Source organism: Geotrypetes seraphini, chromosome 2 (genome assembly GCF_902459505.1).
Source record: "Geotrypetes seraphini chromosome 2, aGeoSer1.1, whole genome shotgun sequence".
Classification (NCBI taxonomy): Eukaryota; Metazoa; Chordata; class Amphibia; order Gymnophiona; family Dermophiidae; genus Geotrypetes; species Geotrypetes seraphini.
This window is the reverse complement of record NC_047085.1, coordinates 59,415,826-59,429,161: the sequence shown is the minus strand read 5'-3', so window position 1 is coordinate 59,429,161 and position 13,336 is coordinate 59,415,826.

The following is a 13,336-nucleotide window of genomic DNA, read 5'->3' as shown; positions in this document are numbered from 1 at the left end:
TTCCTTTCCTCATGTACACCATCTCTTTCCCTCTCACTCACACCCATGCTTAACAATTCTCCTTCTATTCCCTCCCCCACCTCAGCATCTCTTTCCCCCATCCTTCCATCCTATGTCCCAAGTTCATGCCCACCTCCCTCCCTTTTGTGTCCCAAGTTAATGCTCCCTCCCTCCTTTCCAGCCTTTGTCCCAACTTTGTGCCCCCCTCTCTTGCTTCTGTGTCCTAACACGTCCCCTCTCTCCCTTCTGTGTCCCAAGTTCATGCCCCCTCCTAAGAGTGTGTACCTGTGTTCTGGCTGGCTCTAAAACAACTAAGTAGGTCTCCTCCTCCTTTCTAGCTTTACTTCTTTCTTCACAAAGCCAGAGGCAGCAGCAGCAGCAGAAGAGTATGGCCAGAGGTCCTGGTGTGCTCCCAAGTATGACATGTCACCTCTCCCAGTCCATATCCCCTCCGCTTTTCCCTAGCCATGTTTTCTCTTCCTTTTCTGCTTTCCTCGAGTGGTCCATCTATCCCTCCCCCTTTTGTTCCCTCCCCTGAATCTCTTTCCCTTTCCCCATCTTGCCCCCTCCACCAAATTTCTCTCTCTCCCTCTCCCCATTTTGCCTCCTCCACATCCATTTTTCCCTCCCCCTCTGCCTTCCCTCATGTCCATCTGTCCCTCTCTTACTCCCTTTGTCCTTCTCCAAGTCCATCTCTTATTGTCCCTCTTCTGCCCTCCTCCCTGTCCTCCTTCTACCGCCTCTGCCATCCCCAAATCCATCTCTCCCTGCCCCTCACACATCTGACATCATTCCCTCCCTAACTCCAATCTTCACATCTCTAAGTTTCAAGTTTATTTAAAATTTAATGAATCGCTTAATCGTAATACAAAGCGATGAACAAGTCTAAAAATTTAAAATAATACATCAACAAATACAAGGGTTCAATACAAATAACATAGACACAACACTTAACATAATTAGGACCAAAGGGAAAGTGGGGGAAGAAATACAATGTATGATAGTAAATGAGACGGGTAATGGATATAACAATAGGGAGGGATGAAAAAAAAAAAGAAAAAGATCAAAGGTTGGAGTTAAAAGGTGTGGCCTAACTATAAAAAGCTAGCAGTCAAAAGCATCTTTAAAAATAAAGCATTTAAACTTGCTTTTAAACCTATCAATGAGACGTTCTTCCCTTATGTGTATTGGGAGTTCCACAATTGTGGAGCAACAACTGAAAAAATATATTGTCTCCGTGTGTTGATGGATTTGAGAGAGGGAACAACCAGCAAAGGAGATTTATAAAGTATAGATTTAAGGCAGGGGTGTCCAACCTGTGGCCCCGTGAAGTATTTTGTGCGGCCCTGGTCGAGGGCGATGCAGTGCTTTCCTCTGCTGCCCCCGGGTGTTTACCGTCTTGCCGGCTCCCTCCTCTGTCTTACTGCACGTTTCTGCAGCCCCAGAAACAATTTTTTCAGCCAATGCGGCCCAGGGAATCCAAAAGGTTGGACACCCCTGATTTAAGGGTTAGTAGACATATCTTGTAGGTTATTCGATGTGTCACCAGAAGGCAATGAGATTTTTTGAGAAGTGGTGAAACATGGTCAAATTTCTTTGCTTTCCATGACTTTGATAGAGGCATTTTGGATAACTTGCAGGTGTCTAATTTCTTTAAGGGGGATTCATGTGAACAAAGTAGTCAATTCTAGAAATGACCAATGAGTGGATTAATATGTTAAGAGATTTGGGTTCTAACCATTTTGAAATGAAGCGGATTTGTCGTAATCTAAAAAAAGTGGATTTGATTACGCTGCTTGTGGAAAGATAGTTTATGATTGAAAATGACCCCTAATATCTTTATGGAAGTAACTGCTCGAAGGGTAGTGCCAACCAAAGTAATGGAATGAAGAAGTTTAAGTCTTCCGAGTCCAATGTCTCTCCTTTACGCCAATCCCATATGCTCCTCTCTTCTACACCTAGCTATCAGCCAGCGTGCTTGCTGGTTGTCACTCTGCCGTGCCCCTGATGGCATCTACTGCTCTCCCCTTCTTCCCCCATCTGCCGCCACTTGTCTAGCTTTAACTTCTTAGAAAAGTGCCGCCCTCTCTGACAACATCCTGTTTCCGCTAGGGTTGGCCGCAGTGGAGAGAAGACGTTAGGCCAGCGGCAGGGCGGTGCAACACTTTTCTTTGAAGTTAAACGTAGACACGTGGTGGGCAGGTGAGCAGGCAGGAGAGAGGGAGGAGCAGATACAGGTGAAGGGGCGCGTTAGAGAGTGCCAACCAGCAGGCACGCTGGCCGGTAGCAAGGAGCTACTCCCAGCCTCGCAAAAAATGTGTGTGTGTGTGTGTGTGTGGTTCCCCCCCCACACTTGATCACCCACATGGCCCCTGTGTCGCCCCCATTCCAACGCCTATGGAATCACTAATAAGCCACAGATGGTTTGTCTCATTATGTAGGGAGGTGTTGGTCATAGGCATATAAAAAAAAAGATGATATTTTCCTGAAAATGAAAACCAACCTGGAAGACATAGCTGAAGAAGTCTAAAAAGAGGACATTTGATAACCCTATTCACACCTCCATGTATTGTATATCCTCTCTACATTCCCTTTCCTTCGTCTTACCCAGCATAGCTTCAGGCGCATCCTGACTCATCTACACATACCCCATGCCCTTTCTCTTAAACCTCCATGTTCATTCCTTTAGCCTCATTCTGATTGTATCATCCCTCTTTCCTAAGCTCATTTCCCTAGGCTCATCTGCTTTATCTCAACCACCACCACATGCTCATTCTCCTCTTTCTCAATTTTTTTTTCTCTGCCAAGACTAATTTACTGCATCTCCAGATCATCCCTTTTCTTTTACACCTGAGGCTCAAACACCTCATCCACTCCCGCCCCCCACCCAACTCATTGCTTCTTTCTTCTCATCCAAGTACACTCACCCTTAGTTCATGTATTTCTTTATTTTATTTTATTTATTGGGATTTAGTAATTGTCTTTATAAAGAGAGTCATCCAAGGTGATGTACAGTACTTACCATTTTGTTAACAGCATAACAATAAAATGACCAAATATAAACATAAATACAATAAATGAAGTACACTTGAAATCAGCAAACTGAAACTTAATAATAGGATCATCATGAAACAGTATCAAAAATATACACATTTACTACTACTATTTATTATTTCTATAGCTCTGAAAGGCATACGCAGAACTGTACATTTTAACATACAATAGACAGTCCCTGCTCAGAAGAGCTTACAATCTAATTTAGACAGGACATTTCAGGGTTGGAGAGATTATGGTAGAGGAAATGATACAATGGGTATAGGTATCTGACAGCAGTTAGTGGGAGTTAAGAGTTGAAAGCAGTTTCAAAAAAGTGGGCTTTTAGCTTGGATTTGAATACTGCTAGAGATGGAGCATGATGTATTGATTCAGGCAACCTGTTCCAGGCATACGGTGCTGCAAGAAAGAAGGGACGGAGTCTGGAGTTGGCAGTGGAAGAGAAGGGTACAGATAAGAGGGGCTTGCCCGATGAACGGAGATCATGGAGAGGAGCATAGGGGGAGATAAGTGAAGAGAGATATTAGGGGGCTTCAGAGTGAATGTACTTTTAAGTCAGCAAGAGGAGTTTAAACTGTATTCGGAAATGGATGGGGAGCCAATGAAGTGACTTGAGGAAATATGAGTCATGCAGCAAAATTTTGAATGGATTGAAGAAGTGAGAGATGGGTGTGCGGGAGGCCTGAGAGAAGTACATTGCAGTAGTCTAAGCGCGAGGTGATGAGAGCATGGACAAGGGTTTTGGTAGTGTGTTCAGAGAGAAAAGGACAGATTTTGGTAATATTATAGAGGAGGAGGCAACAGGATTTGGTGGTTTATTGGATATGAGCAGAAAAGGAGAGAGAGGAATCAAAGATCACCCCAAGGTTGCGAGCTGGCGAGACAGGAGGAGGATAGTGTTATCCACAGAAATAGAGAACAGGGAGAGGGGGGAGGTAAGTTTAGGTGGAAAGATAGTTTTAACCATATTCAGTTTGAGATGGTGGTGAGACATTATGTTATAAACCGCACTGAAATTCAAATAGCACATATATAATATGATGTCAACATAATACTAATGAAACACCAAATAAGCATGCATTAGAGCATTCAAATAACATAGATATGCTAATGCTTTTCTATAATACAGCTTTCCATGTAGCCAAGGGGCAAAGTGCAGATATAAAGATGGGGGCAAAATGGGTGATAGAGTCAGTTGGGATAAATAGATGGGTGGCTAAACTCAAGGCAAATTATTTGAACAGTTTAACAAGGTATAAGGAACTGGTCTAAGTTACAGTGTGTGTAGCAAGCTAGTCCAGGTGCAAAGTGATATGTAATCAGTCACCCTATGCATTTAAGGCTTGGGAGACGAACCAGGCTTTCATTTGCTTCCTGAAGTAGAGGCAGTCTCAAGTTAGACGTAGCCTGACTGGGAGTAAATTCCAGAATGTGGGAGCTACTCAAGAAGGCTCACTAGCAGGTATCACATCATATAATTTTATTTTGTTGAGGGTATAAATAGTGATGATCCTTGAGAAGACCTTAAAGGTCTCAAAGGTGTGTAAAGTTTTAACTTATTGTTTAATTACTCTGGCCCATTTTGTCTGAGGACCTTGAAAATCAAACATAGGGCCCAATATTAATACCGCAGGAGGTAGTCCGGCTATCTCCTGTGGTCAGTGGCAAACCCAGAAATTCAATGGTGGGTTGTATCCAGAAACCAGTATTGAATTTCCAGGGCTTTCTGGCCATTTTTAACATAGCACCACACCTCAAAAGTCATGTTGCATTTCCATTCTCTGAATGGGCCTCAGTCACTCATGCTTAAGCACTGGTTGTCAAGTCTTTACCATGCCAACCATATAAGCATCCAAACATTATGGGGATGATATGTGGCTATAACCAAGACTCCAAGTACAGTGGTGCCTCACACAACGAACTTAATTGGTTCCAGGAGCAAGTTTGTTATGCGAAACGTTCGTTATGTGAAACGCGTTTTCCCATAAGAATACATGTAAAAAAAAATAATTCGTTCTGCAGCATAAAATATGCTAAGATGACATAAAAAAAGATAAATTTTTTGTTATTATTTTTATTTAGATACATCTAAAAACATAATTGTTTTTTAAAACAACACACATTTTTTAAATTTAAAGACAGACTAAGTAGAGTCTAATTTTACAGTGAGAGAGGGCAGAGTCTCAGCGGCAAAAACTGGGACTTAACTGTTCATTTTTTTTTTTTTTTCTACCGTGTTTCCCCGATGATAAGGCAGGGCCATCAAATAAGACAGCCCCCCCTTTTTAGAAAAAAATGTAAAATAAGGCACCCCCCCGCAAATAAGCCACCCACCGATACCTGCGCTTACCCGAATCGGTTGGTACGGTGGGTGACTCCGTGTGGTCCCTGGCACCCCCGACACGATCGGGGCAAGAGGGAGCTCAAGCCCTCTTGCCCCCCCGACTCCCCGACACGATCGGGGCAAGAGGGAGCCCAAGCCCTCTTGCCCCCCGACTCCCCGACACGATCGGGGCAAGAGGGAGCCCAAGCCCTCTTGCCCCCCCCCGCCTCCCCGACACGATCGGGGCAAGAGGGAGCCCAAGCCCTCTTGCCCCCCCGACTCCCCGACACGATCGGGGCAAGAGGGAGCCCAAGCCCTCTTGCCCCGCCGATTCCCCAACTCCCCGACAATATCGGGCCAGGAGGGAGCCCAAGTCCTCCTGGCCACGGCGACCCCCTAACCCCACCCTGCACTACATTACGGGCAGGAGGGATCCCAGGCCCTCCTGCCCTCGACGCAAACCCCCCCTCCCCCCAACGACCGCCCCCCCCAAGAACCTCCGACCGCCCCCCAGCCGACCCGCGACCCCCCTGGCCGACCCCCACGACACCCCCATCCCCCTTCCCCGTACCTTTCTGTAGTTGGCCGGACAGACGGGAGCCAAACCCGCCTGTCCGGCAGGCAGCCAACGACGGAATGAGGCCGGATTGGCCCATCCGTCCCAAAGCTCCGCCTACTGGTGGGGCCTAAGGCGCCTGGGCCAATCAGAATAGGCCCGGGAGCCTTAGGTCCCTCCTGGGGGCAGGGCCTGAGGCACATGGTCGGGTTGGGCCCATGTGCCTCATGCCCCGCCCCCAGGAGGGACCTAAGGCTCCCGGGCCTATTCTGATTGGCCCAGGCGCCTTAGGCCCCACCAGTAGGCGGAGCTTTGGGACGGATGGGCCAATCCGGCCTCATTCCGTCGTTGGCTGCCTGCCGGACAGGCGGGTTTGGCTCCCGTCTGTCCGGCCAACTACAGAAAGGTACGGGGAAGGGGGTTGGGGGTGTCGTGGGGGTCGGCCAGGGGGGTCGCGGGTCGGCTGGGGGGCGGTCGGAGGTTCTTGGGGGGGCGGTCGTTGGGGGGAGGGGGGGTTTGCGTCGAGGGCAGGAGGGCCTGGGATCCCTCCTGCCCGTAATGTAGTGCAGGGTGGGGTTAGGGGGTCGCCGTGGCCAGGAGGACTTGGGCTCCCTCCTGGCCCGATCGTGTCGGGGAGTCGGGGGGGCAAGAGGGCTTGGGCTCCCTCTTGCCCCGATCGTGTCGGGGAGTCGGGGGGGGGCAAGAGGGCTTGAGCTCCCTCTTGCCCCGATCGTGTCGGGGAGTCGGGGGGGCAAGAGGGCTTGGGCTCCCTCTTGCCCCGATCGTGTCGGGGAGTCGGGGTGGCAAGAGGGCTTGAGCTCCCTCTTGCCCCGATCGTGTCGGGGAGTCGGGGGGGCAAGAGGGCTTGGGCTCCCTCTTGCCCCGATCGTGTCGGGGAGTCGGGGGGGCAAGAGGGCTTGAGCTCCCTCTTGCCCCGATCGTGTCGGGGGTGCCAGGCACTGCGCTTAACTGCCCTCTCTCCGCCTGGCTCCCTCTTGCCCCCCCCCCGACTCCCCGACACGATCGGGGCAAGAGGGAGCCAGGCGGAGAGAGGGCAGTTAAGCGCAGTGCCTGCGCGGAAGGATGCAGCTCGGGCGACTTCGTTGTGTGAAACGAAGTTCGTTGTACGAATCAAGACATAAAGTTCGTTGTGCGCAGCGTTCGCTGTGCGAGGCGTCCGTTATGCGAGGCACCACTGTATTCTGCAACTTCGTGCATTATGAGGAATATGGGGATTTACCCTCCATTTTACCAGGTACAAAAACTTAGGATTGTGAGCCCACTAGAGATAGAGAAAGTACCAACAAATACAGTAATAATTGTAAACCACTTTGATTGTACCACAGAAAGACAGTATACCAAATCAATGACCCCTGATCCTAAAATTAAAATAAAATAGAGTTGTTGACTGAAACTATAGACTATAGACTTGCCTAGTTGATTATGCAATATCATATGAATTTTAAGAATTGTATATAATATTGGAATGAGAAAATGAGACTCAAGTTTCTGTTTATTTGATATAGTGCTCAAGGGCAAACCATCCAAGCGATTTACAATATAATACTAATATTAGAAAAAAGAAGAATCCTAGACTTTTGATGTAAAAAAAAACCCAAACAACCAACAGTATGTGATGCTCCTTTAACTATCTTTTCATAACTATGGCATTGAAAGCTCTGTGCTGTCTTCAGTGCAACTCTGGTTTGTCAAAAATATTCAGTATACTTTGTCCCGGCAACAATAACTTTTACAAGTGTAAATAATATTCTAAGACACAAAATTTAAGCACCCAGATTTTGCCAACCAAAAAGCACTCCATATATGATTCCTCTAATATATAGGATTAGAGATATAAAAATTAAAATCAACCTTCAGTTACCATATTTAATTTTAAGGTATGCTTTTTTTTTTTTTATCCTGAAACAGTCTGTCTGAATAACTGGACATAGTAGGCGTTGTTTTGGTATGTAAATAATGTAAGTGTGTTATGGTAAACTCTACTGCTGTTTACTATATATACAACTATGAATACAAAACATACTGCATAAGTAGACTAAAGAGAAGAAAAGCAAAGCATTTGAGAATCCTGACTACAGATTGTTTTTCAACACAGAATTCTATCAGATGGTAACATTCAAATAATAAAATTACCTTGATACTGGAAAAATCCATTTATAAAGCCATTCCCAAAGAAATGAGCTATTTGAAAATTATCCACCCTGTGTTCCAAAATGGGTATAATTTTGCTCAAATTTAACAGAGGTATTCCTGGGGCAATTAAGGCAAAGTCTAACAATTTGTCATTTTTCCAACACTCCATACATTGCTTTGGCCAGAAAATGTACCTGCAGGAAAAGGAGGTGTAAATGTCTCTGTATAATTCTTTTCTTAAGAAATTTTCAAACTGATAGTAATAATAATAATAACTTTATTTTTGTATACCGCCATACCCAGAAGAGTTCTAGGCGGTTCACATCAATTAAACAGAGTTACAAGTGGTTTACATCAATTGAGCGGGGTTACAAGTGGTTCAATATCAGATTGATCAGAGTTGCCAGGGGGGGTGAGGGAGAGGAAGTAGAGGGGAGAGGATTATTTAGTTAGGAAGGGGCATTAGGATCCTGGTCTTGGAAGAGGCGGGTTTTGAGTAGTTTTCTAAAGCCAAGGTAGTTGGGGGCCTTGAGGGCCATTTGGGATAACCATGGGTTTAGCTTGGTGGCTTGGAAGGTGAAGGCTTTGTCGAGGAATTTTTTAGAGTGGCAAAGTTTTAGGGAAGGGTAGGCGAAGAGTTGGATTCTGCGGGAATCCTTGATGCTGTGATTCAGGGAGAAGTGAGGGATGATGTAGCTTGGGGATAAACCAAATACTGTTTTATAGCAGAAGCAGGTGAATTTGAATAGGACTCTGGATTCTAATGGTAGCCAATGGAGCCAATGGAGTTTGTGGTAGAAAGGGGTGATGTGTTTCCATTTTTTCAGGCCGAATATGAGGCGGACTGCGGTGTTCTGGATCATTTTGAGTCTCCTGATGGTTTTTTTGTGGAGCTCAAGTAAATGATATTACAGTAGTCCAGTATGCTAAGAATGGAGGATTGTACTAGCAGGCGGAATGAAGTGTCGTCAAAGTATTTTTTTATGGTGCGGAGTTTCCAGAGCACCGAGATACTTTTTCTGACTGTATTATCGGTGTGTTTATCAAGGGATATATGTTTGTCCAATGTGACTCCCAGTATTTTTAAGGTTTGTTCGAGGGGGAAAACGGATCCTTTTACTTGAATTGTAGTGTCTTTGATTTTGTCTTTGTGGGTTGCTAGGAAGAATTTTGTTTTGTCCAGGTTTAGTTTTAGTCTGTAGGATAACATCCAGTGTTCTATCTGGTTGAGTATACTTGAAAGGGAGGTGAGGAGCTCTGATGCGAAACTGGTTAGCGGGATGACTATAGTGATGTAATCTGCGTAGATAAAAAATTTGAGCTTGAGGCTTTGCAGAAGATTTCCTCAAACTTATTTCATTTTGAAAACATGTGCAAAGTCCATGGATTAAACTTTGCTGCTATGTGGGCAGTAAGAAAATTGCCTTAAATAAATATTAACCATTCCTATAGTATTTTAAATATAATAATAGTCCTTCTTAATATATTGTGGAGTAAAAAGCAAAACAAACAAATCATAACAAAACGAGCTAAAAGTTACCCCCTGATGAAAAAGATGCAATTAATGTAAAAAAGGGTTGTTGCTAAACTGGCATGGATTCACACAAAGGATACAAGTGTTTGTTGTGACTGGCATTAAAAACACACACAACACTCAACAAGAGAGCATAAATGGTTACTAAGAATTAAAGAGATTACAAACTAAAGGGTCCCTAATGGATTAATGTATGTTAAGAACCATGGAGCCCATAGGAATACAATGGGCTATGCTGCATTTAGTATGCCTTAGAAAAACGACTACTAAATCTATATATATAAAATCGGAGGTATGTATGTGTGTATGTATGTGTGTGTGTATGTGCCGCGATCACGCTAAAACGGCTTGACCGATTTGAACGAAACTTGGTATGCAGATCCCTCACTACCTGGGATGATATGTTCTGGGGGTCTCGCGGCCCACCTGCACACGTGGGCGGAGCTACAAACAGAAAATCGGATTTCACCCATTCATGTCAATGGAAAAAATGTAAAACGCTGCCATTCTCACAGTAATTCAAAAACGGCTTGACCGATTTGAACGAAACTTGGTATGCAGATCCCTCACTACCTGGGGTGATATGTTCTGGGTGTCTCCCGGCCCCCCTGCACACGTGGGCGGAGCTACAAACAGAAAATCAGATTTCACCCATTCATGTCAATAGAAAAAATGTAAAAAGCTGCCATTCTCACAGTAATTCAAAAACGGCTTGACCGATTTGAATAAAAATTGGTATGCAGATATCTCACTACCTGGGGTGATATGTTCTGGGGGTCTCGCGGCCCACCTGCACACGTGGGTGGAGCTACAAACAGAAAATCGGATTTCACCCATTCATGTCAATGGAAAAAATGTAAAACGCTGCCATTCTCACAGTAATTCAAAAACGGCTTGACCGATTTGAACAAAAATTGGTATGCAGATCCCTCACTACCTGTGGTGATATGTTCTGGGGGTCTCGCGGCCCACCTGCACATGTGGGCGGAGCTACAAACAGAAAATCGGATTTCACCCATTCATGTCAATGGAAAAAATGTAAAACGCTGCCATTCTCACAGTATTTCAAAAACGGATTGACCGATTTGAACGAAACTTGGTATGCAGATCCCTCACTACCTGGGGTGATATGTTCTGGGTGTCTCCCGGCCCCCCTGCACACGTGGGCGGAGCTACAAACAGAAAATCGGATTTCACCCATTCATGTCAATGGAAAAAATGTAAAACGCTGCCATTCTCACAGTATTTCAAAAACGGATTGACCGATTTGAACGAAACTTGGTATGCAGATCCCTCACTACCTGGGGTGATATGTTCTGGGTGTCTCCTGGCCCCCCTGCACACGTGGGCAGAGCTACAAACAGAAAATCAGATTTCACCCATTCATGTCAATGGAAAAAATGTAAAAAGCTGCCATTCTCACAGTAATTCACAAACGGCTTGACCAATTTGGATGAAACTTGTTATGCAGATCCCTCACTACCTGGGGTGATATGTTCTGGGGGTCTCGCGGCCCTCCTGCACACGTGGGCGGAGCTACAAACAGAAAATCAGATTTCACCCATTCATGTCAATGGAAAATATGTAAAAAGCTGCCATTCTCACTGTAATTCAAAAACGACTTGACCGATTTGGACGAAACTTGGTATGCAGATCCCTCACTACCTGGGGTGATATGTTCTGGGGGTCTCACGGCCCACAACTCTATTTTGCTTGCTCAAGGGTGGGTTCACCCAAGAATTTATATGTTCTTGCTCCAGGAGGTGAAACTAAAATTGTTGTTTATAATCACGTTTTGCGTTAGTTGTATTGTATTCATTTTGTCAAATATTTCACTTTATAATTTGAATATTGTACTTTTTATTAAGCTGTAAAAAAATACTTTCATTCACCACTATAAAGTATCTTTATTTGAATCCATTTACAGTGTTATTGCTATAATTAAATACCCGTGCAACGCCGGGGCATCAGCTAGTGCATTTATATAGAAGAGGCAACTATCTACCTCAGTTATCTGTAGGAGTTGTACACACTGTTTGAGAACTGACTACATCAACTGTTGACTCTCATTATGTTCAGTAAAGTAGAGTTTCAGGTATATGCCAGCATGGGCTTTGAACTTATTTCAGAGAAGCTTTCCACCAAGAAATAGAGTGGTATGGAAGTTTGGAATCACCCACAGAGTTGTTGTAAATTGATTTTATCCTCCATGCCCTTTGAACTAGTCAAAATGTAATAAATAAATAAAAATAGGAAGAAGAAAAATACAAATAAACAAATTGTTCTCTGTCTCACCAATCAGAAGATTCACTGGACATCAGCTACAGATTATGTTCCCAGACTGATATACTGTGTGTGTGTGTATGCCTTCAAGTCGACCAACGACCCATGGCTGCATGCACAATGAGGAGCCCTCCCTGTGATCTTTCAAGGCAGAGTACAAGAGTAGTTTGCCATTGCCTTGTCCTGCATAGTGTGTGGCTCCACTATGTTGCTGCTGCCCATAGAGCCAAGATATACAGTATGTTGGAATAATCAAGAGGATTAGAGACTGCCAGGAGGTTCAGCGAATGACCACCAGGATGGTCTCGGGACTCAAGAACCTCCCATATGAGGAAAGACTGAATAAACTGCAGCTATACTTGCTCGAGGAACGTAGAGAGAGGGGGGACATGATTGAGACTTTTAAATATATCACGGGCCGCATCGAGGTGGAAGACAATATCTTCTTTCTTAAAGGACCTTCAACCACAAGAGGTCATCCGCTGAAAATCAAAGGCGGGCAATTTCATGGCGATGCCAGGAAGTATTTCTTCACCGAAAGGGTAGTCGATCATTGGAATGAACTTCCATTGCAGGTGATTAACGCCAGCAGCGTGCTCGATTTTAAAAAGAAATGGGATATGTATGTGGGATCTCTAGCCGGGTGAAGTCTGGGGGTGGGTCATTAGCATGGGCAGACTTGATGGGCTACGGCCCTTTTCTGCCGTCATATTCTATGTTTCTATGTTATTGAAAGAGAGTAAATTTTGAACAGCAACCACTGATCTCTGGGTGAACAACAAGGAATTAATCTATTCTGAGAATCTGTAGGATACTTCTTACATGGATTGGCCAGTGTTGGAGACAGGATATTGGACTCTATGGAACTTTTTGTCTGACCCAGTGTGGCATACGAGTATGTTGTCCTTTTATTCTGAGTATGCTATACCAGATTTTTTTTAAAATGGCCTAGCAAATCCCAACTCAAAAAATTATGACCAATTACAATTGCAAACTGGTCAAGAGGGATCATAGGCTACCGAAGTGACCCATGGGACATGAGTATCTAGAGGACAGCCAGAACTCTGAATGTACTGGTAAAGGTGGAATTTCTGTTTGTCTTCTTTTTACTATTCTTTACCTGATAGTACCTTTTGATCTACCTCCTAAGTACATAACCAGTCATAGGATACCATAGAAGGCCATGGGTTATACAAATGGTGCCCGAACAGCAAGGACCTATCCAAAAGAGCTTACTTTGGGAAGGGCTTTAGGTATCAGGCCAATCAGTCTTAGGCCATCCCACACTGGGAAGAAGACCTAAGACTCTGGCTGGCACAGGTGCCTATGGCCCCCCCCTATGGGAGGGGCCTTAGGCATTTGAGCCAGTCAGGGCCTTAGGCTCCTCCCCAGTACATCCCAGAATGCGCCATGAAGGGGAAGGCCTGCCATT